This window comes from Phascolarctos cinereus, unplaced genomic scaffold, assembly GCF_003287225.1.
Source record: "Phascolarctos cinereus isolate Bilbo 61053 unplaced genomic scaffold, phaCin_HiC Scaffold_12;HRSCAF=473, whole genome shotgun sequence".
NCBI classification, from domain to species: domain Eukaryota; kingdom Metazoa; phylum Chordata; class Mammalia; order Diprotodontia; family Phascolarctidae; genus Phascolarctos; species Phascolarctos cinereus.
The window spans coordinates 32,839-54,952 of NW_027555436.1; the positions used below are offsets into that span (position 1 = coordinate 32,839).

Sequence of the window (22,114 nt, forward strand, 5' to 3'; positions counted from 1 at the left end):
GGTGCCATGTACTGCCCAGAAAAACGTATATTCCTTTCTATCCCCATTCAGTTTTCTCCAGAGGTCTATCATACCTAACTTTTCTAATGTTCTATTCACCTCCTTAACTTCTTTCTTGTTTATTTTGTGGTTAGATTTATCTAGTACAGAGAGGGGGAGGTTCAGGTCCCCCACTAGTATAGTTTTGCTGTCTATTTCTTCCTGTAATTCCCTGAACTTCTTCTCTAAGAATCTGGATGGTATTCCATTTGGTGCATATATGTTTAGTAATGATATTACTTCATTGTCTATTTGAGCTCTTCTAAGAAGGCTTTTTGGGCTTCAGACCAATTCATATTCCCTTCTGATGTTGTAGATGTGGGATTGTTGACAATGTTGTCCTGTTCAGAATTTTTGTCTTGGTCTTCATTCTTCTCACAGTATGAATCTAAGTAAGTTTCTTTTTACTCATGATGTTTCTTTATTCCTGGCCTTTAAAGAGATTCGGCTCTCCTGCTGGGGAACAGAGGACACTGACCCAAGCTTCTTGTATTGGAAGCCTGGGTCTTGGTCATTGTCTTTGTGTGCTGGGGCCTCTTGTGTTGGCAATTGGAGGCTGTAGGGTTCTGGCAGCTTTCCTCATTTTAGGCTGGAATCTGTAAGGCTGTAACTTTCAGAGAATTCTAGGTTGCCTGTTTTTCCTTTTCTTTAGCTTTCTTCAGCTCCTTTTAGATGGGTGCTACAGGGTGTTTATCTTCCTGGAGCCCCCTGCAGTGTTGTCTCCCTCGTTTCTGCTAATGCACAGGAAGATTCCTTAGTGATAGAGTGCTGAGGCACCTGGTGGTTTTCTGAGCTGGTTTCCACCAGTTCCCCCCACGCTCACTGAGGCACTGGGAGGTCCAGGTGTTCATATTTGCCTGTTCTCCCACCCAGGTTTCAGGATTTCTTCACAATTGGAGGCTGCAGGGCTCTGACAGCTCACCTGGTGTTGTGCTGGAACCAGCAAGGCCAGGGCTTTAGGAAGACTTTAGGTTGCTTTCTTCACCTCCTTTCAGATTAATGCCACAGGGTACTTATCCACCTGGGGCCCTTTGTAGTTCTGCCTCCCTTATTTTTGCTGAGGCACTGGGAGACCCTTTTTCTGGGCTGCTGCACTGCTACTCCCCATCTTTCTTCTAGTTCAGCTTTCCCGGGTTTTTTTCTGGGGTGATATTTTCTGGGTTGTGAGATGTTGATAGGGGAGAGTGAAAGCGATTACCTTTTCACTCCACCATCTTGGCTTCTGGAAGCGGAAGTCGAAAATAAGTCTTAATACAATAATAAAAAATATTTACATGAAATTGTCCTGAAGCATGAGAACAAAGGAGGGGATTAGAAATAGAAAAAAAATCCATTGATCACTCATTAAAAGAAATACTTTGAAGAAAACTCATAGGAATATTGTAGACAAATTTTGAAAAACCCAGCTCAAGAAGAAAATATCAAAAGCAACAACAGACAACATTTTGAATAAGATAGTTGGGCCATTACACAGGGCCTAGCAGTGGAGTTTATAAAGGACTGCAAGTCTTGGAACACTATATATCTAAGAGCAAAAGCACTAGGGCTTAGTCCAAAAATGTCATATGCAGTAAAGTTAAGCATATTCCTGGATGAAAACAACAGAGAGTTGATGAACTGTCAAGCATCCAATATTTTGTTAAAAAAAGAAAAAAGAAAGAAAAAAATGCAAAAGAAAAAACCCTAAACTTAATAGATTTCACATATAAGATCTAAGAGAAACATAAAGTACATACCAAAAACTTATTATGAAGAATTCAATAAAAACAGACCATTTTCCATTTATATATGTATATATGTGTGTGTGTATGTATATATATATATATATATATATATATATATATATATAATATATATATTGTTTGTGTGTATGTATAAGAAGCAAAATATATGTTGAAGAGTGTAATTAATAATGTGGTAGGTCACCAGAAATATTAGGTTAGACCAGAATAGGATATGACTTTAAAAAGGAAAACTATTTAGGAACAGTGAAAAAGAGTAATTATTTTATACAAATGAGGTGTGAGTGGAAATACCAGTACAAGAGAAAGAGATGACGGAGGAGGGTTTGCAGTTCTGTTAACCTGCTTTCATTGGGAATGAGTTTAAGAGGGAACAATACATATACCTTTCAAGGAGTTAAAAGTCTTCTTAAGTTAGGAGAAATGGGATGATGGAGAGGAAAAAGGAGGGATCTCTAGAGGATAGGGTGAGAGAATAGATTACAGGGGGGGCTGTAGAAGGGTGTTTAGATTTATGGGAATGGAGGATAAGAGAGGAATCCCAGGATAAGTAATAGACAGGGAAGGTAGTGGGTAGAAGTCAAGTAGAGGAGTCAGGAGGGATAGAAAACAAGAGATACGCAGAAACATAAACACAAAGATCAGGAGCAGAATTTGTTTGGGAAAGTATATGTCTATGTATGTAAGTATATGTATATGTATATATGTGTGTGTATATGTATATGTGTATGTATATATATATGTATATATATATATAAGTATGTATATATAATATATATATATATATATATATATATATATATATATATATATATTGTGTATGTATAAGTGTAGAGAAATATATCTGCACTCACTAGTAGCCTTCTGGGGGTGGGATGAGAAAGGGGGGAAAAAAAAAGAACAAATTTAAAAAAGTGCAGAGCTTAGAACAAAAGAAAACTTCCAAGGAAGTAAAGATGGGCAACTCTTGACACAACATGTGCTATGTATCATACAGGCTTTCTTGAAATGAAAATGTATTGTTACATATTTTAAATCCATTCCTATGTTCTGCTATGCACAAGACACTCTTTTTTTTTCTTTTTGTATTTTGTAATTAAGATGCAACATTTAAGTTTATGATATTTTTTCTTCTTTTCTCTATTCTGTGTTTGTGTCCTGGTGTTTCAGTCTACAATAAAATTAAATTAAACAAAAAAGAAAAGCATATTGAGGTGGGAAGCCAGAAGAGCCAAAAACCTGTAAGCAATTCATCCATTTCCTGAACTGGAAAGAAGGAAAGATGATATTTGTAATCTAAGAGACCTTTCTCATGAGAGAGCATAGGGTCAGTTCAATATGAAGGGATGACATTCAAATATAAAATGAAGGGGTGAGAGAGGAATGTACTGGAGTAAGGAGAAAGGGAGAGGTAGAATGGGATAACTTATCTCCCATAAAAGAGGCACGAAAATGCTTTTACAGTGGAGGGGAAGGGGGGGAGGTGAGAAGGAAGGAGTGAACCTTGCTCTCATTGCAACTGGCTTAAGGAGGAAATAATGTACACACTCAATTGGGAATGGAAATCTATATTACCCTTCAAGAAAGTAGGGTGTAAGAGTATAAGAGGGAGGGTGATAGAAGGGAGGGTAGATTAGGGGAGGGGTTAGTCAAAATTTTGAGGAGGGACAAGGTAAAAGAAGAGAATAGAATAAATGGGAGGGGCAGTATAGAATAGAGGGAAACATATTCTTTCACAACATCACTGTTATGGAAGTGTTTTACGTGAATACTATAGTACAAACTATATTGAATTGCTTCCCTTCTCAACAAGGGTAGGTGGGAAGTGAGGAAGGGAGAAAACTTGTAACTCAACGTTTTAAAAATTAATATGAAAAATTATTTTTACATGGAACTAGGAAATAAGGTACACAGGCAATGGGGTATAGAAATCTATCTTACCCTACAGGAAAATAGAGGGGAAGGGGTTAAGAGAAGGCAGGGGTGACAAAAGGGAGGGCAGACTGGGAGCAGGGGGAATTAGAAGGAAAACAGTTTTGAGGAGGGACAGGGTAAAAGGAGAGAGACAACAGAATAAATGAGAATAGAGGAATAGGATAGAGTGAAATACAGGCAGTAATAGTAAGTGTGAAAAAAATTTTTTGAAGCAGGTTTCCTTAATAAAATTCTGATTTCTCTAACATATAAAGAACAGTATAAAATTTATAAAAATAAGAGCCATTCCTCAATTGATACATGATCAAAAGATATAATCAATTTTTACATTAAGTAATGAAAGCTATCTATTGCCATATTAAAAAAAATTCTGCCTCACTATTGATTGGAGAAATGCAAGTGAAAAAAAAATTCTGAGGCACTATCTCCTACCTATTGGCTTAGATAATAGGAGAGAAAAGGTAAATGACAAATGTTGGAGGGAATGTTGGAAAAAGCAGACATTAATGTACTGTTGTCGGAGTTGTGAATTGAAGAAATTGCATAAAGTGATTTGGAAGTATGACATAAGGGCTATGAAATCATGCATGCCCTATACCGTATTTGACATAGCAATATCACTGCTAGTTCTATATCATCAAGGAAATAGAAAACAAAAAGGAAAAGGAGCTATATGTACAAAATTATTTATAGCATATTCTTTCTGGAGATAGAAATTATAAATTGAGGTCATGCATATCAGTTGTGGAATGACTGCATAAGTTGTGGTAGGTAATTACGATGGAAAATTCTTATACTATAAGAAAGAATGGGCAGGATGCTCTTCAGAAAAACTCAAAATCCATGGGTTGATGCAAAGTGAAATGTACTGGGTACAAAGTAACAGCAATACTGTAAGATGATCAGCTATGATTCTTCTCAGCAATACAAGGCTCCATGACAACTCCGAAGGACTTAGGATGAAAAAAATATTATCCATCCCCAGAGAAAGAACTGATGGTGTCTGAATACAGAATGAAGCAATGTTTTTTTCACTTTCTTCATTTTTCTTGAGTCATTTTGTCTATGTTTTCTCTCACAACATGAGTGTTACAGATATATTTTGTATGAGTACAAATGTATCACCTATATGGAATTGCTGGCCTTCTCAATGAGGAGGTGGGGATGGGGAAGGACAAAGGGAGAGGGGCAGGGTGGGCAGGGTGGAAGGGCTGCTTGGTCTAGAGGGCAGAGGCAGCAGCTGCTCCACCCACTTAGGAAGGGATACCCCTAGCCAAGAAGGGACTTCATCAACATAATCTTGAACAAGCAGAAGGCCCCATCTCAAGGCCAGAGTGAAAGGGGGAAGCAGGGCATTCTCTAGACTGTCCAAAGCCAAGTCCAAGGGATGAGGCATCCCCAAGGATGGGAGGGTGGACTCCCTCTGATGCTGCAGAGCTGGGGTGAGGAGGAAGGAAGAAAGGAGATTGTCTGAGAGGTGGTCACAAGGCCAGTCTGAAGCCCTCTAATCTACTGGTTAAAAGTGAAGGCCTTCCTTTTTCAGAGGAAGGGGTGACTAGAAGGAGAGAAAGGAGTGAAGGAGATGAAAATGTCCCTTCCGTTTTTTTTTTTTTGTTTTTAGGCAATGCTGTTAAGTGACTTGCCCAGGGGGTCACACAGCTAGTAAATGCCATGTGTCTGAGGCCAGATTTGAACTCAGGTCCTCCTAAATCCAGGGCCAGTGCTCTATCCACTGCGCCACCTAGCTGCCCCTTTGTCCCTTCCATTCTTAACTGCCTTAAAAACAGCCAAAATGAATGACTAGAAAGCCCTACACTGGTGGCTACCTGGAAGGGCTTTCCCTAGCACAGGTCTCATTCTTGCTGCCACACTCTGAAGAGAAGGAATGCCTTTCCATCCCCCTCTGGGACAAAGTGTGCTTGATTGTTCTAATGGTGTCTGTGTGTGTGTGTGTGGGAGAGAGAGAGAGAGAGAGAGAGAGAGAGAGAGAGAGAGAGAGAGAGAGAGAGAGAGAGAGAGAGAGAGAGAGAGAGAGAGAGAGAAAATACATGTCTTTGTAATCCTGTGTGTGTGTTTGGGGAACAGGTAGGACTGACAGCAGTCCAATGCCAGGGCTGACTGTCTCTGATCCCTTGCCGTAGATGCCCCTCTAGTCAGGCCAGAAAGGGGCTCATTACCCATTCTATGACCCTACCTGGCTGGGCTCATCCTTCCAAAACCAGAGCCCAGCTACCCTCTAAGAAACACTCTAAACTGGGACAGCGCCAGGCCATGACTATCCTCACAGGATGAAAGCGTGGCTACTGCTAGTCTAAGCTCGGGCTTTCTTCATCCTCCCAGTCTCTCTAGCGGGGGCCAGGGTTCTCTATGTGTTGCACCACTAGCCACCAAAGGACCCAGATACGGAGGCTAACACAGAAGGGGCAGTCTGCTGACCTACTTAGCAGTATCAGTAGGGCCATGCTGGGGCAGGGAGTGGCCAGCAGAAAAGATGTTAGAGAAGTAGAAGGTCTGGATCTTGGTGCCCTTCACTGTGCCAGGGCCCGGTGTCTGTACCTGGTCTTTTCTGCCCACCCTCTGAGTCAGGGCACATCTGCACTACCAAGATTATGCATGCCCCTGAGCACCCTTCCTCTGCTCCATCCCCTAAACTCTTTCCCCCAAATCCCCAGGAACAGTGGTGTTCATGACTGAGTGGAGTCCCTCAGTGCCAGGCCTGTTTACCCTAGCCCCAGGTGCTCCTCTTGGCCAGCCAGGATGGGACTTGTTACCACCCCCCATATCCAGGCTTGGCTAGGCTCATCCTGACAGTGCCAGAGGCCAGACGCTCTCCAGCAAACTCTCTGAAGTGGGGCACCCTAGTCCAAGGATGATCCTCCAAAGGTGGAGGCCCAGGCTTGCCCCAGCCCCACCTCAAGCCCCCTTTCTCCTTGTGGCCCCTTAGGCATGGGTGCCATGCTCCCCCTGCCTTCCCCCTCTCCTCATCTGGTCCTTGCAAAAGGACTCAGAGGTGGAGGCCAATGAGAAAGAGGCAGTACGGGAAGGGTAGGGGGAGCCTGCCCAGTTACAGGGGCCAGCCTATCATGCCCGGATTGGGGTGGCAGAGTAGGTGAGTACACATGGAGTGTCTCAAGCCCTGTCAAAGCACGGTTTTCTCCTCTGTGCCAGGGCACAGTGGCTGCCCCTTCTCTTGTCTGAAAACCCTCTGTGCCAAGGCACATCTGCCTCTGCTCCATCCCTGAACTTCTCCCCCCCAAATCCCCAGGTACAGAAGTGTCCATGATAGAATTAAGTCCTCTAATGCCAAGCCTTGTTGCCCCCCTACTTCATCTTCCTCTCCCACAAAAAAAAAAAGCAAAAAAACTCCAATATCGAGTTGTATAGGCCTTGACAAATTAGAAATCCCTGAGGGGGCATTGAGGCTGGAGCTCAGTGTCCTGGTAAATGGGAAGGCTCAGAGCATTCCTTGGAGGCACTTCCTGGCAGGGTGGGAATCCCAGGGGAGCTTATCACTTGTCTATTTACTCATCTGTAATATGGCTTGGATAATCCTTAAGAGTTGTGATGATCAAAGGAAGAAAAAAACAAAAAACAAAAAACCTATCCTTCTAGCATCGTTACCCATGAAGCCCATTACCTAAGGTCAGGATTAGTATCAGCTGTTTAGCTTGGACCAGGAAAAAGTGCTTGCGTGTGACCCCCTCCACCTTCCAGAGCAGGGTTTGGGATGGTAGGTGGAACCAAAGACTTGGAAGAGAAGGCTGTTCTTTCCCTCAATCTTACCATCTGTGGGTAGAAGACAAATTCGTGTTTGTGAAGCAACCTGAGAATAAACACAAGGCCAGTGTCAAAAGTCCAGATTCCATAATAATATGCTAAGGGGTAGATCCAGAATGGAGGCAGCAGAGAGTGGGGTCTCCACTTCATCAGGAAAGCCTTCTGCAGGATCCTTTTGAGAGAAGACTTGGTGGCCAGGCTGAGTCAGGACTGAGCTCAGGCATGAGACTGGTGGGCTTGGCCCTGCTAGGCAACGATCATGAATGAACCTTGGAGCTCCTTCAGAAACAATTTACGAGAGTGACTCTCTGTGCCACCCAGCTAAACTTTGGGAGGAATAAGTCTAGGGCTTTTGGTCCCTGCCCTTAAAGTCACCCTCTTAAGACCCTTCTCAGGGTTTACCAGAAAATAGCATCAAGTCACTCGATCAGTAAGAACTGCTTCTCATTCCTCTTTTCTTCTTTGGGGAATTTCTAGAATTTCTCAACAGGCAAAGACTTTGAAGATGTCTAGGTGCAGTGAGAACCTGCGCCTCAGTTACCACCTAGACGTTGATGGAGGTGGCGACAGCAGCCACAGCAGCAATGACTGGAGTTCCTCTGTGGTTGGCCAGCACATTAAATTCAAGGAGAGTTCCCTCAGGTAAGAGGAGCCAGAGCTAGGCTAGGTCATCTTCACCATCACAACTGCCCATGGCAGCCAAGGTCCTCAGCTGCTGCCATGTGCACATTTTTTTCCAGCCCTGATTTTTAGTAGAGACATCAATGTATTTCATTCTTTCCTCACAAAGATGAGAATTTCCTGTTCCCAGCACCATCTCTTTCCTTCTAACTTCACCTGTGATACTGCTGCCTTTACTCTCTGAGAACAGGAACTAGGGAGGGGCAACTTTGAGCATGGAGAAGACCAAGAACCCTGAGGCCTGAAGCTGGGCAGGGAACAACCCCTCTCACCCACTGACCTCTTTCGCTAGCCCCAGTGCACATGGTTCTTAGGGTGAGCTGCAGGGCCCAGCAACAGCACAGGAAGCCAGGTGGGAGAAGGGTCTGGGGGTGAGGAGACAGGTTTCAGGTGGTTCTTAGCTTTTCTCATACCTGATCATGGTGGTTTAATTTGGAAAGAGGCCCTCCCTGGCCCATGTGAGCTATGGCTTGGTTTCATCCTGCCTCTTATAGGAAAATTTATTCATCTGTTTAAGGAATAAAACAGGAAGAGAGGGCTTTGGGTATCATTTCTTTTCATCCTGGAAGTCTCCAGCCAAGTCTCATTCCACTCTTGTCCTTTCCCCCTCCCTTTCTTTTTCACTCTTTATCTTTTTCAGTAGGGTCAAAGGCCTCTCATCATTCCCTGTCCTGGCAAAAATCACCTGAATCACCCCTGGATTTTCCTCAGGATATAACTTTGAGGATGAATGTGAAGGTAGGCATCACTTCCTCCTCCCTAGACTCCATTACCCAGGCACTGGCCCACTCACTTCAAAGGGTGCTGGCACCAGATGGAGTAACTGTAGGTCAGTGTGTGGAGATAGGCTTAATAGAGAAAGATCCCCAAGCACATCTAGAGAGCCTTGGGAGGATGCGAGACCGGAATAGCAAGAAGCAGCTGTAAAGTTGGCAGCTAGGAAGAGGCAAGCTCTGGGACATGACAGGCTTGTAGGGTGAAGCCTTTGAATCCCTCTGCTGGGACTTTTACAGGTTGGCTCTTTGGCCTGCTCCGCTGGTGCCTTGATACCACCTGGTACTGCCTTCCTTCAGCTGTCTGCCTGCAGGACATCTCTGTGTTAACCAGGTCAGTTGATGCCTCCCTGGGACCTGCCAGAATCAAAGATCCACAGCTCCAAAGGACTGCACAGTCCTTGAAATCAATTTCTCCACGTGCTATGCCCTGTTTGTTTTCAGGTTTTTCAGACTTTTATGCCATGAATCTTATGACAGAGTCACATAGGGTCAGGAGTGTGCTGCAACAAGCTGGAAACTGCTTGTGAAAGTCAGCTACCATTCAGGGCTTAATGGAGACTTCAGTCTCCATGTCCTCTCCCCAGCCGAATCTTGTCCTTCATTTTTGCCATCATCCAAATGTGTCTAGTGAATTCTGAGAGGATCATGAAAGAGGGAACTCTTGGAGTACAACAGGCTCTAGCTGTAGCCTTCCAGATCATGGTGCCCCTCATGCATCTTTCTTCCTTGAGCTGGGGTCTGAGCCCAGATAAATGTGACCCTGCCAGAGTCAGCATGGATGGAGGTCCCTTCTGGCACTTCAACCTCTGCCTCAATTAGCCTTTCCTCCCATGTGCTACGTGCTTGGTATTTCTACCCCTCTGGAATCTGGCCTTTCCACCCTGCTATGATCTCCTGGTGGGCAGCCAAGGGGAGCAGCAGGAGAGAGGACGTGTGGGAATTGGGAGAATCGAACACATAATTGCAGGTGAGTGCCCCACTGACTGCCAGGTACACTTTGCACAGGACAGGCAGACAATTCACTCACCATCCGGTTCATTCCTAGCAACCCAGTGTTACTCAGCCAAGCAGCACTTATTAAGCATGGCCTACAATGGGTCAGGCACTGTCCTAAGGCAAAACCAAAGAAACAACCCCACAATCCTTGCCCTCGAGGAGCTGGCAGTCTCCTCATGAGGAGACATCTAGGTACCAAGAAGACCTAACAGGACAAATGGGAGTGAAGCATTAGAGAGTGTTGGCTCCGATGTTTATTGTAGGGTGGCCATACAGCCTATTGCCATACCCTCCTTGAAGGCTGCCCTGAATTGGCAGGATCTGCCATCTGGTGTCCTCTGCTGGCACTGTCTTTCAGACCCCAGGGTCAGCTCTGCAGGCATCAGAGGAGGGAGAAGCCGCATTAGCCAGAGAAAGCTGCTTTTGTTTTCATTCTTTTAATTAGCAACAATCTATTTTCTTTTCTTCCCACCTCCCATCCATTTGAAAAACTGAAGAATAAACCGCTTGTTACAAACATGCAGAGAAAAGCAAACCAGTCCCTTCTTGGCCACGTCTAAAAGATGTATTTTCTCTTCTACCTTGAGTCCATCCCCTGTCCATCAGAAATTGCATCATTTGCCAGAAGAGTAGATGTTCACTGCCTTCAACAGAGTAATGAAGTCTTCCAAAGTGGTTTATCTTTGTGATTCTGCTCACTCTTCTCTATTTCACTTCACACAAGTCTTTTTTAGTTTTCTCTGAACACCACCCCTTTCATTACTTCTAAGTTTACAGTAGGAATCTATTCAATCCCTACACCATAATTTCTTTTTTTCCTACACCATCATTTGTTCAGCTCTTGCCCAAGTGGGATGTAATCCCTTAGTTTCCAGTTCTTTGCCACAACAAGAAAAAGTGACCATCAATATTTTTCTCCATATTGGACTTTTTCCTCTTTCTTTAATCTCTTTGGGGGATGGGCCAAGAAGTCGTCTTGACAGATGAGTGGGTAGACAGATTTTATGATCTTTGGGGGCAATGCTCTTAACTGCTTTCCAGAATGGCTGGACTAGTTTACAATTCCTACTTGGAGCATTGTTGTTGAGTCTTGTCTGGTGAGGCCCACTCTCTGTCATCTCATTTGGGAATTTTCTTGGCAGAACTCCTGGAGTGCTTTGCCATTTCCATCTCCAGATCATTTTTAAAGTTGAGGAAATGGAGGCAAACAGGGTGAATTATCTTACCCAGGATCACACAGCAAATAACCATCCCAGAGCAGGCCTAGCACTCTATGCACTCTGGTGCTCCCTAGCTGCCCTAGTCAATCAGCAATGTGCTTGATTTCTCACAGCCTCTCCAACATAGGTTGTTTAGATAAGATTTATTTTTGCTTTTGATTTGTCTGAGATCAGGATTGGTGCCCTGCTTTTCTTCTTTTTTACTTCAGCTGAAGCATAATATATTCTGCTCCAGACTTTTACCTTTACCCTGTATGTGTCATTCTTTTTCAAATGGGTTTCCTGTAAACAACATATTGCAGGATTATGGTTTTTAATCCATTCTGCTATCCGCTACCATTTTATGGGAGAGTTCATCCCATTCATATTCACAGTTATGATTACTATCTGTTTCTTTTTGTCTATCCTTTTCCCCCGTTTATGCTTTTCTTTCTCCTTTCTCCTTTCCCCACTCACTAGTGTTTTGCTTTTGACTACTGCCTCCTTCCACCCTCCTCCCTTCTATTAGACCTTTCCCTTTTCTTTCTTTTTACCCTTACTGCTTCTTCCCTGCCTTTTGATCGACCTTCCCTTTTCTTTCCCCTTTTTCCTCCTACTGCCTGTAGGGCAAGTTATATTTCTATACCTATATCATTATGTTACTCCCTTCTTGAGCCAAATTTGATGAGAGTAAGGGTCAAACAATGTTCATCCCCCTCCCTTCTTTCTCTCTGCTGTAATAGGTTTTTGTGGCTTTTCCTGTAATGTGATTTACCCTTGACTGCCTCCTAATTTCTCAGTACATTTTCTAAGATCAGACTAATCCACTTACTTAGATCCATTTAACCCACTTGCTTAGATTTTTTTTTATCATTACATCAATATCAACTTCTATCTACTCCCTTTATGTTTACTCCTTTAACAATGTGTAATACCAATACAGTTTTCAAGAGTTGCAAATTTCATCTTCCCTTCTAGGGATGTAAACGGTTTGCCTTATTAACAACATATTGTATCTTTCTGTGCCATTTACCTTTTTATGTCTCTCTTGAATCTTCTACTTGAAGATCAAATTTTTTGTTGAGCTCTGGTCTTTTCATCAGGAAGGTTTGGAAGTCCCCTATTTTGTTGAAAATCTATCTCCTCCCTTGAAAGATCATGCTCATTTTTGCAGGGTGATTGATCCTTGGCTGCAATCCAAGCTCGTTTGCCTTAAGGAATATAATGTTCCATGACATATGGTCTTTTAATGTAGAAGCTGCAATGTCCCGTGTAATTCTGACTGTGGTTCCATGATATTTAAATTGTTTCTTTCTGTCTGTTTTCAGTATTATCTCTCTCATCTGGTAATTTTGGAATTTGGCTATTATACTCCTTAGCATTTTCAATTTGGGATCTCCTTCAAGCAGTGAGCCATGGATTCTTTCTATGGTTGTTTTACCTTCTGGTTCTATGACTTCAGGGCAGTTTTCTTTATGATTTCCTGAAAGATACTGTCCAGGCCCTTTATTTCGTCATGATTTTCAGATAGTCCAATAATTTTTAAATTGTCTCTCCTGGATTGATTTTCCAGGTCAATTGTTTAACCATGATTTACTTTACATTTTCATCTATTTTTTCATTATTTTGTTTCTGTTTCACTGATTCTTGCTCTCTCATGGAGTCATTAGTTTCCATTTGTTCAATTCTAATTTTTAACTGATTGTTTTCTTCTGTTAGTTCTTGTACTTCCTTCTCCAATTGGCCAACAGTATTTTTAAGGGATCTGTTTTCCTCAGTGTAATTTTTTTTTTTTTGCAGTTGGCCAATTGTGTTTCTTAGGGACTTGTTTTCCTCAGTGTAGTTCTTTTTTCTAATTGGTCAATTGTATTTTTTAAGGACACTTCTACCTCTCTCATTTGACTTTTAAAATCCTTCTTGACCTCTTCTAAGAAGGCTTTTTGGGCTTCAGATCCATTCATATTTCCTTTTCATGATGCAGATGTGGGTTTGTTGACAGTGTTGTCCTCTTCAGAATTTCTGTCTTGATCTTCACTGTTGTCATAACATGAATCGATGGTACGTTTCTTTTTACTCATGGTGTTTCTTTATTCCATGGCCTTGAAAGAGGTTGAGATCTCCTGGTGGGGAGCAGAGGGCACCGCCCCAAGCTTCTTGTGTTGGGAGTCTAGGTCTTGGTCACTGACTTTGTATGCTAGGGCTTCTTATGTTGGCAATTGCAGACTATAGGGTTGTGGCAGCTTACCTGGTGTTGGGCTGGATTCAGCAAGGCTGGAACTTTAGGGCAACTCTAGGTTGCTTTCTTCAGCTCCTTTGAGATGAATGCTGCAGGGTGTTTATCCTCCTGGACCCTTTGTAGTGCTGCTTCCCTTATTTTTGCTGAGGCACAGGGAGATCTGTTTGCTGAAGAATGCCAAGGCACCAGGATCTCTTCCTAGTGTGCTAAAGTGGGGCTTTCCATTGGCTGGCTGTGGCACCTCCCATTTTGTACGGCTCCCCTTCCCCAAGGGAAGGGGGGCCTTTCCCATTAATCCCTCAAGCTACCTGGGCTACTACACTGCTACTTCCCATCTTTCTTCTGGTTCAGCTGTTGCAGGGTTTTTTCTGTGGTAACATTTTCCGCATTTTCAGAGGTTGATAGGGAAGGGTGAAAGCAACTACCTTATTAGTCTGCCATCTTGCGTCCCAGAAACCCCAACAGACGTTGTTTTGCTGATTGTACCCTTTGCCAACTTGACAGGTAGGTGGTACAACCTTAAAACTGCCTTCTTTGGCATTTCTCTATTTATTTGAGATACTGAACATTTTTTTTCATTTGGTTATTGATCCCTTGTATTTCTTCTTTTGGAAAAATGCCTGTTGGTACCCTTTGACTGTTTTTCTACTGGAGAAAACACCACAGACATCTCATGGGGGAAAATCAGGAGATCGTTTTTGTTACTTCCCAGTAGGATTGGTGTCAGCTCTCCTTGTAAGTCTCTCGTCTCTGTGTTCCACCATTTTTACTTATAAGATTTTTTTATTTTTTTATTTATGTATGCCCCACAGAATTTAGTTTTCGTTATATTCCCAAGCATTATTTCGTTATTATTTCTTCTTCTTCTTCTTTAAATATAAATAATTAACTGATAGTTTTTAAGATTCAATTCCATAAGATTTTAAGCTTTAAATTGTCCCCCCTCCTGCTCCACTTCTCCCAAGATGGTGTGCAATCTGATCTAGGCTCTACTTATACATTCATATTAAGCATATATTCCCATTAGTGATGATGTCAAGTACAATTAGAACTAATGGGAGGAAACATGAGAATGAAGCAATAAAACAAAACAAGAGGAGATCAAATAGTATGCTTCCATCTACATTCAGACATCATTGTTCTTTCTATGAATATGGATAGCATTTTCCACAATGAGTCTTTTGGAGTTGTCTTAGATCCTTTCATTGCTGAGAAGAACCAAGTCTATCACAGTCAGTCATCACACAGTGTGGCTGTTACTGTGTACAATGTTTTCCTGGTTCCACTCATTTCCCTCAGCATCAGTTCCTATGAGTCTTTCCAGGTTTTTCTGAAGTGCACACCTGCTCATCATTTCTTATGGCACAATAGTATTCCATCACATTCACATACCACAGCTTGCTCAGCCATTCCCAAGTTGATCGGCATCCCCTCAATTTCCAATTCTTTGCCCCCCCAACAAGAGCTGCTATAAATGTTTTTGTACATGTGGGTCCTTTTCCCATTTTTATGATCTCTTTGGGCTACAGACCTAGAAGTGTATTTCTGGATGAAAGGGTATGCACGATTTTATAGCTTTTTGGGCATACTTCCAAATTGCTCTCCAGAATGGTTGGATCAGTTCAGAGCTCCACCAACAATGCATTGGTGTTCCAATTTTCCCACAACTTCTCCAACACTGACAATTGTGGTGTTTTGTCACATTACCCCATGTAATAAGTGTGATGTTGAACATAAAAACCCTGTTGACTTCCATTTTTCTAGTCAATAGTGATTTAGAACATTTTTTTATATTAATCTAGATAGATTTAATTTCTTCCTCTAAGAAGTGCCTGTTTATATCCTTTGACCATTCATCAGTTGAGGAATGACTTCTCTTCTTATCATTTTGACCCCGTTCTCTTTATGTTTTAGAAATGGGGCCTTTATCAGAGACTCTTATTGTCAAAATTCTTTCCTAGTTTTCTGCTTCCCTCCTCATCTTTGATGCATTGGCTTTGTTTGTACAAAAACACTTTTCTACTAAATGCAAACAAAATGATCCATTTTGCATTGCATAATATTCTCTATGTCTTCTTTGGTCACAAATTATTCCCTTCTCCATAGATCTGAAAGGTAAACTATTCCTTGCTTTCCTTATTTGTTTGTAGTCTCATTATTTGTATCTAAATCCTGTAGACATTTTGACTTTATCTTGGTACAGGATGTAAGATGGTGGTCTCTGCCCAGTTTCTGCCATATTCTATTCCAGTTTTTGCAGCAAGTTTTGTTAAATAGGGATTTCTTATCCCTAATGCTGGAGTCTTTGGATTTCTCAAATAGTTGATTAGCATAGTCATTGACTGCTGTGTCTTACCTACCTAAACTATTCCACTGATTCCTCCACTCTGCTTCTTAGCCAGTACCAAATAGTTTTCAAGCTTGCTGCTTTATGATACAATTGAACATCTGGTAGAGCTAGGCCACCTTCCCTTTCATTTCTTTTCATTAGTTCCCTTGATATTCTGCACCTTTTCTTCTTCCACATTAATTTTCTTATTGTTTTCTCTAGCTCTGTGAAAATGATTGTTGGTAGTTCGTTTGGTATCACACTGAAGAAGGGGATCAATTTAGGCAGAGTTGTCTTTTTTACTAACTGAGCTCACCTTAGCCAGGAACAACTCCTATTTTTCCAATTGTTTAGATGGGATTTGATTTGTGTGAAAAGTGTTTTGTAATTAGGTTCAGATACTTCCTGGGTTTATTTTGGCAGGTAGACTCTGAACTATTTTATAGTGTCTGCAGTGATTTTAAATGGAATTTCTCCTTCTTTCTCTTACTGTTGAACTATGTTAGTGATATATGGAAGGCCTAGGGAGGAATAAGACTTTCCATGTGACTGAAGAGTCGACTTTGAAACTTTCTTCAGGGGACTAAAAAGTGACCTCACCACCATGGGAGAGTGGTTCTTGCCTAATCCCAGCTGACCTTGGGTCTTTCTCAGATGCCTCCTCTTGGTGGGATGGTAGGAGAGAAGCCCAGTCTCTGAAAGGTCTAGCTGGGACTTAAGGTGAAGCTATCTGGAGCCCAGCATTTTTTTGCGGAGACTCAGATGCTCCTCAGCAGGCAGAGGGCCCAGCCATAGGAGACCACGAATCCCCAGAGTGCAACACTGATGTTTTCATCAGTCTCACTGTGTCTTCTTCTTCTTTAGAAGAGCTGGAAAGCAGGTGCTTCAGCACATGTCTCAGAGGCATGGGAAAGGCCCTAAATTCACTGGCAAAAAGAAGAGAAGGAAAGGAAGGCTAGAAAACTGGAACAGAGAAACCACAACTGAGCTTCCCAGTGGGGTTGGGTCAGTGGAGCCAGAACACTAGGGTTACCATGTGCATAGTATTGACCTGAGCTAGTGGGGACCTCAGAGAGCAGAAGTGGTTACTGAGGCCCCAGAGGGAAATGACATACCCAAAGTCCTGCAGGGAGCAAATGTCAGTGATGGCTTGCAGCCAGTTCTCTGGCTCTGTCCTTTCCATTGGGTGGTGCTTTTCTTCAGGTGACACTTGTTCAGTTTGAGTTCATCCTCCAGTGCCTATGCCAAAGTGGACCTTGATTTTTTCCTTTGGTCACTGGCTAGTTTGTCCCAAGAAGAATTCCAGGACAAAAGGCCAAAGGAGGTGGGTTTCCTGGAGGTCCAGCTGACTGGCCTGAGGTGGGAGCTGGCGACCTTGAGCCAGAGACAGGCTGCAGTGGCCAAGGAATACAGCTTTTGGTGAAAAAAGATGGCCCTGTGCAGTGATGTGAATCCTCCATTTCCCTGGTTAAGCCACACATGTCCCTTGATGTCAGCTGGGCTGCTGCTGTCCAGATATCTTCCTGGGTAGATTCAACCATCTAAGGTTTCCACTGGGCGCTTCCCAAAGATTGGGCCTATTGGGTGGATTTTGTGACATGGAAGGGACTTTCCTCATCTGGCAAGTGGGAAAATATCAAGTCCCAGAAGGTCCAATGAAATCCTTTTTGCAGACTCAAAAGCACTGGAGAAATGCCAGTCATTTGTTTTACAACCATCCCTTCTCTGGCACTAGGCAGGCATGTGCTGGCCCTGCGCTCTCAGAATGTCTCTAGACATGCCTGGCCCTCTTCCTTCTTCACTCCTGCTGTTTCTAAGGTGTCTGCTGATCTCTTTCTTCTGGTGGCTTCTAGATGGAGTCTCAGGTCCCAGCTTTGATCCAGGAATACTTTGCTGGGGGACAAGGGCACTCAGGCCGGACTTATGCAGCTAGAGGAGGTATAGGCCCAGATTTGAGACCTGGATCAAAGAATCCTGAGCCATGTGGCAGAGGAGCAGGACAAGTGTGCCCACAAAGTTGCTTCTGACTTGAGGCAGACCCTCCTGAAGGAAGGAGTGACCACCGGGGTGACAGAGGAGGTGAGCCTTGCCCCACTGCCTGTCCTTCTACCTGAGTTCTCGGGTTTGCCCTGAGAGGAGCCTGCCAGGATGGATGGGGAAGCCCAGGGTGAGCAGGTAGTATGTTTGCCTGTCCCCTACACGGGCTGAGCCAGGCTCGCGGGAGGCCCAGTCCACGAATAGTACGTGCCTGTCTTTTAGGAAGTGCAGGAGATTATGCAGCAGGCCCTGAAACTCTACAGCGAAGATTGCATTGGACTGGTGGATTATGCCCTGGAGTCCTCAGGTAGGCAGTTTGCAAAAAGCCAGAGGGCTTTGGAGAAGAGGGACTGGAAAATCAGGATAGCTGCTATGAGACAGGAGGAACTGACAAATCAGGATGCCTTTATGGGCCAGGACAGTTAGGAGGGCTGATGCCCTGTCAGGGCCCCTTTGCCTTGAGGGCTGCCCTAAGCCATCTCTATGTCCTGCCAGCCCTTTGGTGCCCCTCTCCACCTTCTCTCCCTTTAGCTCGTTCAGGGGCCAGCATCGTCAGTACCACAGCTCAAAGACCTATGGCACCAGGACAGCTGTTATCAGTTTGTTTAGCATCACCTTGTGGTACCATTTCCAGACCCCAAGAGCCCTCCTCCAGGTAGGGCTGAACAAAGGTCACTTAGCTTGGCTCTCTGCCTGCCTTCTCCCCCCCTCCTCTGTGGGGCCTGGACCCTCAAGGTAGAGGGGTCTCAGAATCCGCTTCTGTTCCGTGTGCTGCCACTTTTCACATGATTTGTCTTCTGCCCACAGCCAAATGTCTACACTGGCAACAGCTGGGCATTTCAGGGCCCCCAGCATTTTTTCAGTTTCGCTTGTCTGCTGACATCCATCTCACTGCCATCACATTGGAACACGTGCCCAAAGCCCTGTCCTCAATCAGCAACATCACCAACACCTCCAAGGAATTTGTCACCTTGGTGAGTACCTGAGCCTGGCAGCTCTCCTTTCCAGAAGTGCAGAAAGTCCTTTCTTAACAGCAGCATTTCAAGGTGAGGAATGGAAGAATGTGCCCATTTTACAGATGGGACATTGAGAATTGGGGCTGGCCCTTCTGCTCCTACCCGTCTTCTTAGAGAGGAGCCAGGAAGAGACAACCACAGCAGAACAGCCAAGATTACAATGAGCTTTAGGGCCCTTTACTATAGCCAGTTTCCTCTGTGGCCAGGTGTCCCATGGGTGAGTTGGGCAGGGATGGTGACCGCCATTCCCTACACAGACAGCTAGTCAGGGCAGAGATGGAACGTCCACGTAAGGAGGATTTGGGAGAAAAGATGGAGCCAGAAGAGAGGGTGAAATATGCAGGGCAGAGGGATGCTTCAGGACCCAAATCCTAATACAGATGAAGAAAGTGAGGCTCACACGCTGAAGGGGTTTGTCCCAAGCCATTCAGCAGCTTTAGGGAAGAGGCTGAGAAGAAGGGCAAGGCCTTGGAGGGGAAAGGCTATGCCTGTTAAATTCCTGAGAGAGATGCTAGAGGGTGAGGGAATCAAGGAAGGCAACATCAATGTGGATTGTGTTGGCTCCACTTTCCCCTCCCCGATATATCCTGCCTTGTCTGCCTCCTCCCTATGCAATCTCTCCCATGTTTTCCCTCCATGGACTGATTTGAATTCTCATCCTACCAGTATGACCTTTCCTGCACCCCATCCCAGGCATCCATTTGTGCACCCATCCATTCTCCGTGTTTTTCCTTCTGTGCAGGGGCTCAAAGAAGATTCCCAGGTGGAGTGGGTGGCCCTCGGGCAGTTCACCTATAATAATGCTGGGGAGGCCATTCACACCTTCCACATTCAAGTATGGAGGACGGGTCCCACAGCAGTGACCCAGGTATGCTGGTGACCTCAAGGGCTTGGTAACCAGCCATGAGGATGCTGTGGCTTTGCAAGTGGCTAGGAGTAGAAGCCAGGTCCCAATAGGTCTGATAGGAAGCTGAGGGATAAGTTTGGGGCGGAATTCAGTCACTGCTCTTTGAAAGAAGCCTGGGGCAGAGGGGCTGTGAGGGCTGGGCATCCACCAAGGGATCTCATGCCTTCCTGACCCCTCTCTCCTCTTCCCACAGGGCAATGGCACAGCCCCTTACCAGCTGGTAGAACTTAGCATCTTCAGCAACTGGGGTCACCCTGAGTATACCTGCATTTCCCGCTTCCAGGTCTGTGGCAAGTCTTCCAATTAGTACCTTCCTGCCGGCTCCCTTCACTCCTGCCTCCTTCAGCCACCAGCAAGCAGCTCCCCCACCTCCTCCTCCCTTCCCAAGGCTCAATCTCTTCTGGGCACTATGACTTCTGGGAGAGAGACAGAAGGTGGAAGTTCACCTCCGTGGAGACCACCAGCTGAGCAATTTCTGTTTCAATCCCCATCATCTGCAGGGTCAGGTGGCTCAGCTTCCTGCCAGGCCCTGCCAACCTCGAAGAGGTATAGAAACAGTTATGTATTATATGTTGAGGGTGTGGTAGGAACTAGTGAAGTTCTTGCTATGCTCAGGAGCAGTCCAACAGAAACCCAGCTTATACCACCTTGGCTTTAGGGCAAGGAATTTGGTGTAGTAAGGGCACAATAAATTGGGCAGCTGCAAAGGGCAGACTGGTAGCCAGTCTGACATGGGCACACTCCAGCTAATGCTGCTTTCCATGGGACCTTACGTGGTTCTCTTCACCACTGGCCTTGATGGGTAGAGCCTTTGAAATCGGATGTACCTGGGAATGATAACAAGAATCTGGGCTTTTGGTTCTGAGAAGGCCAACAGCCAGGATTTTAGGGAAGTTCTGCCCCAAGGATTCCTTGGAGTGGCATTTAGAAACTGTATGGCAGCTGGGAGTTTAGCCATGCCTTGGTGGCCCCTTCTACCCACTGGGGCTTCATTTACAGAGGTTTGGAAGGTTTCAGGTGTGTGGCAAAGGCAGTATTATTAGATAGATAATTCCTCATAGATTAGATAATGCTGAAAAGGAAGTGGGCTCAGAGTGCAGCCGGGAGCCATGGGGAAAGAACCTTCCCTTATGCTGCTGGTACCAGGTTTCTCCTGCCTGCGCCTCAAGGGTGTAGAGACCCTACTACTCCGTTCTAGCCATGGCTTCATCCACCTCCTCACCTGGACCTCAGTCACTGGGCTCTCTCCTTTGGGACCATCAGCTCATGTGGTTGTGGCTAATGTAGGCAAGAGACTGGCCGGGATCCTGTTGAGATTGGCCCTTCCCTGGCCCTGCCTCGGGCATTCAGCTGATGCTGCCCTCTATTCCTGGGGCAGACACAACATGCCCCAGGTGCCTCTGCAGGGAAACAGAGCATTGGAAACTCTTCAGGCTCTTACTCTGAGCTGGGATTCTAGTTCCTTTTGGGCCAAGTTAGCACATGGGCAGGTGTTAAGTTTATAGGGATAGGGTTGGGGGGTGGGGTTTGTTGGAGTTAAGGCTGGGATGGGAGAGGGAGGAAAATCTTTTTGGGCCTCCTGGCCAATTGTATTATGTGTATAAAGATGTTTGTATTTATACATAGATCTATTTCATGGTTCTTCTTCATCAGATAGAAAAGCTAAGGGCTTCATTTCTGGGTGCCTCCCCAGGTCACCAGGGTGATAGTCACTGCAGCCCCAGCTTGGAGGTGTGGGAATGGCTGCGAAACACTGATGCCAGCAGTGATATTGCTCTTCTTTCTGCCTCTTACTATCTGGAGGGAAGACAGCCGTTCACTCCACAGGGCTGGCCACTGGTTGCAAAAGCCAGCAGGGGAGGCCCACTCTTCTGCAGGTTTCAGGGGCCAGCAGCAGTAGGTGTGGGGCTGACCCCAGCTGCCTCTCAGGCTCAATCTGCTCCCTCTGCTTTTGTCAATTCCCAGGAACCTAGGATCTGAGCAGCCCCACATAGGATCCTACAGATGGTTTAGCTCTTCCTCATCACAAAGACTACTGTTTAATTATCTAGTTTTATTACATTATTGACATATTATAATTTATGTCTATGCAAAAATAATTATTCTCTTGGATCTGTCATTGCTTCTTATCTACTCCACACAAGGAGGTTGCTGTTGGAGCCACTTACTTGAGTAGTGGAGAAAAAGAATCAGGATTGTGGTGGAAACCCTCTGTTCAAAGGGCAGCTGCCCTTCTGGTGAGTGAGGCCTGTAGATTAGTACCCTGAGCAGTAGAGGGAACCAAAATGAGGCCTGGGCTTGAAGAAGCACAGCTGGGAGAGGAGGCCAGAAGAGGCTTTTTTGCCCTAGGTGACAGGCAGCCACTAGCAAAGCCAAAATGTTAAGGGCCTCTGGTGCATCAGCTTCTTGATTCCCAGAGGAGAGCAGGTTGGTGGGGAATTGTG

The 22,114-nt window shown here is 44.7% G+C and overlaps 1 pseudogene; it reads left to right on the plus strand.

The window, feature by feature from the left end:
* The first annotated feature begins 7,998 nt into the window (after positions 1-7,998).
* Positions 7,999-19,977, plus strand: LOC144455822 (SUN domain-containing protein 2-like; annotated as a pseudogene).
* Positions 19,978-22,114: the final 2,137 nt, after the last annotated feature.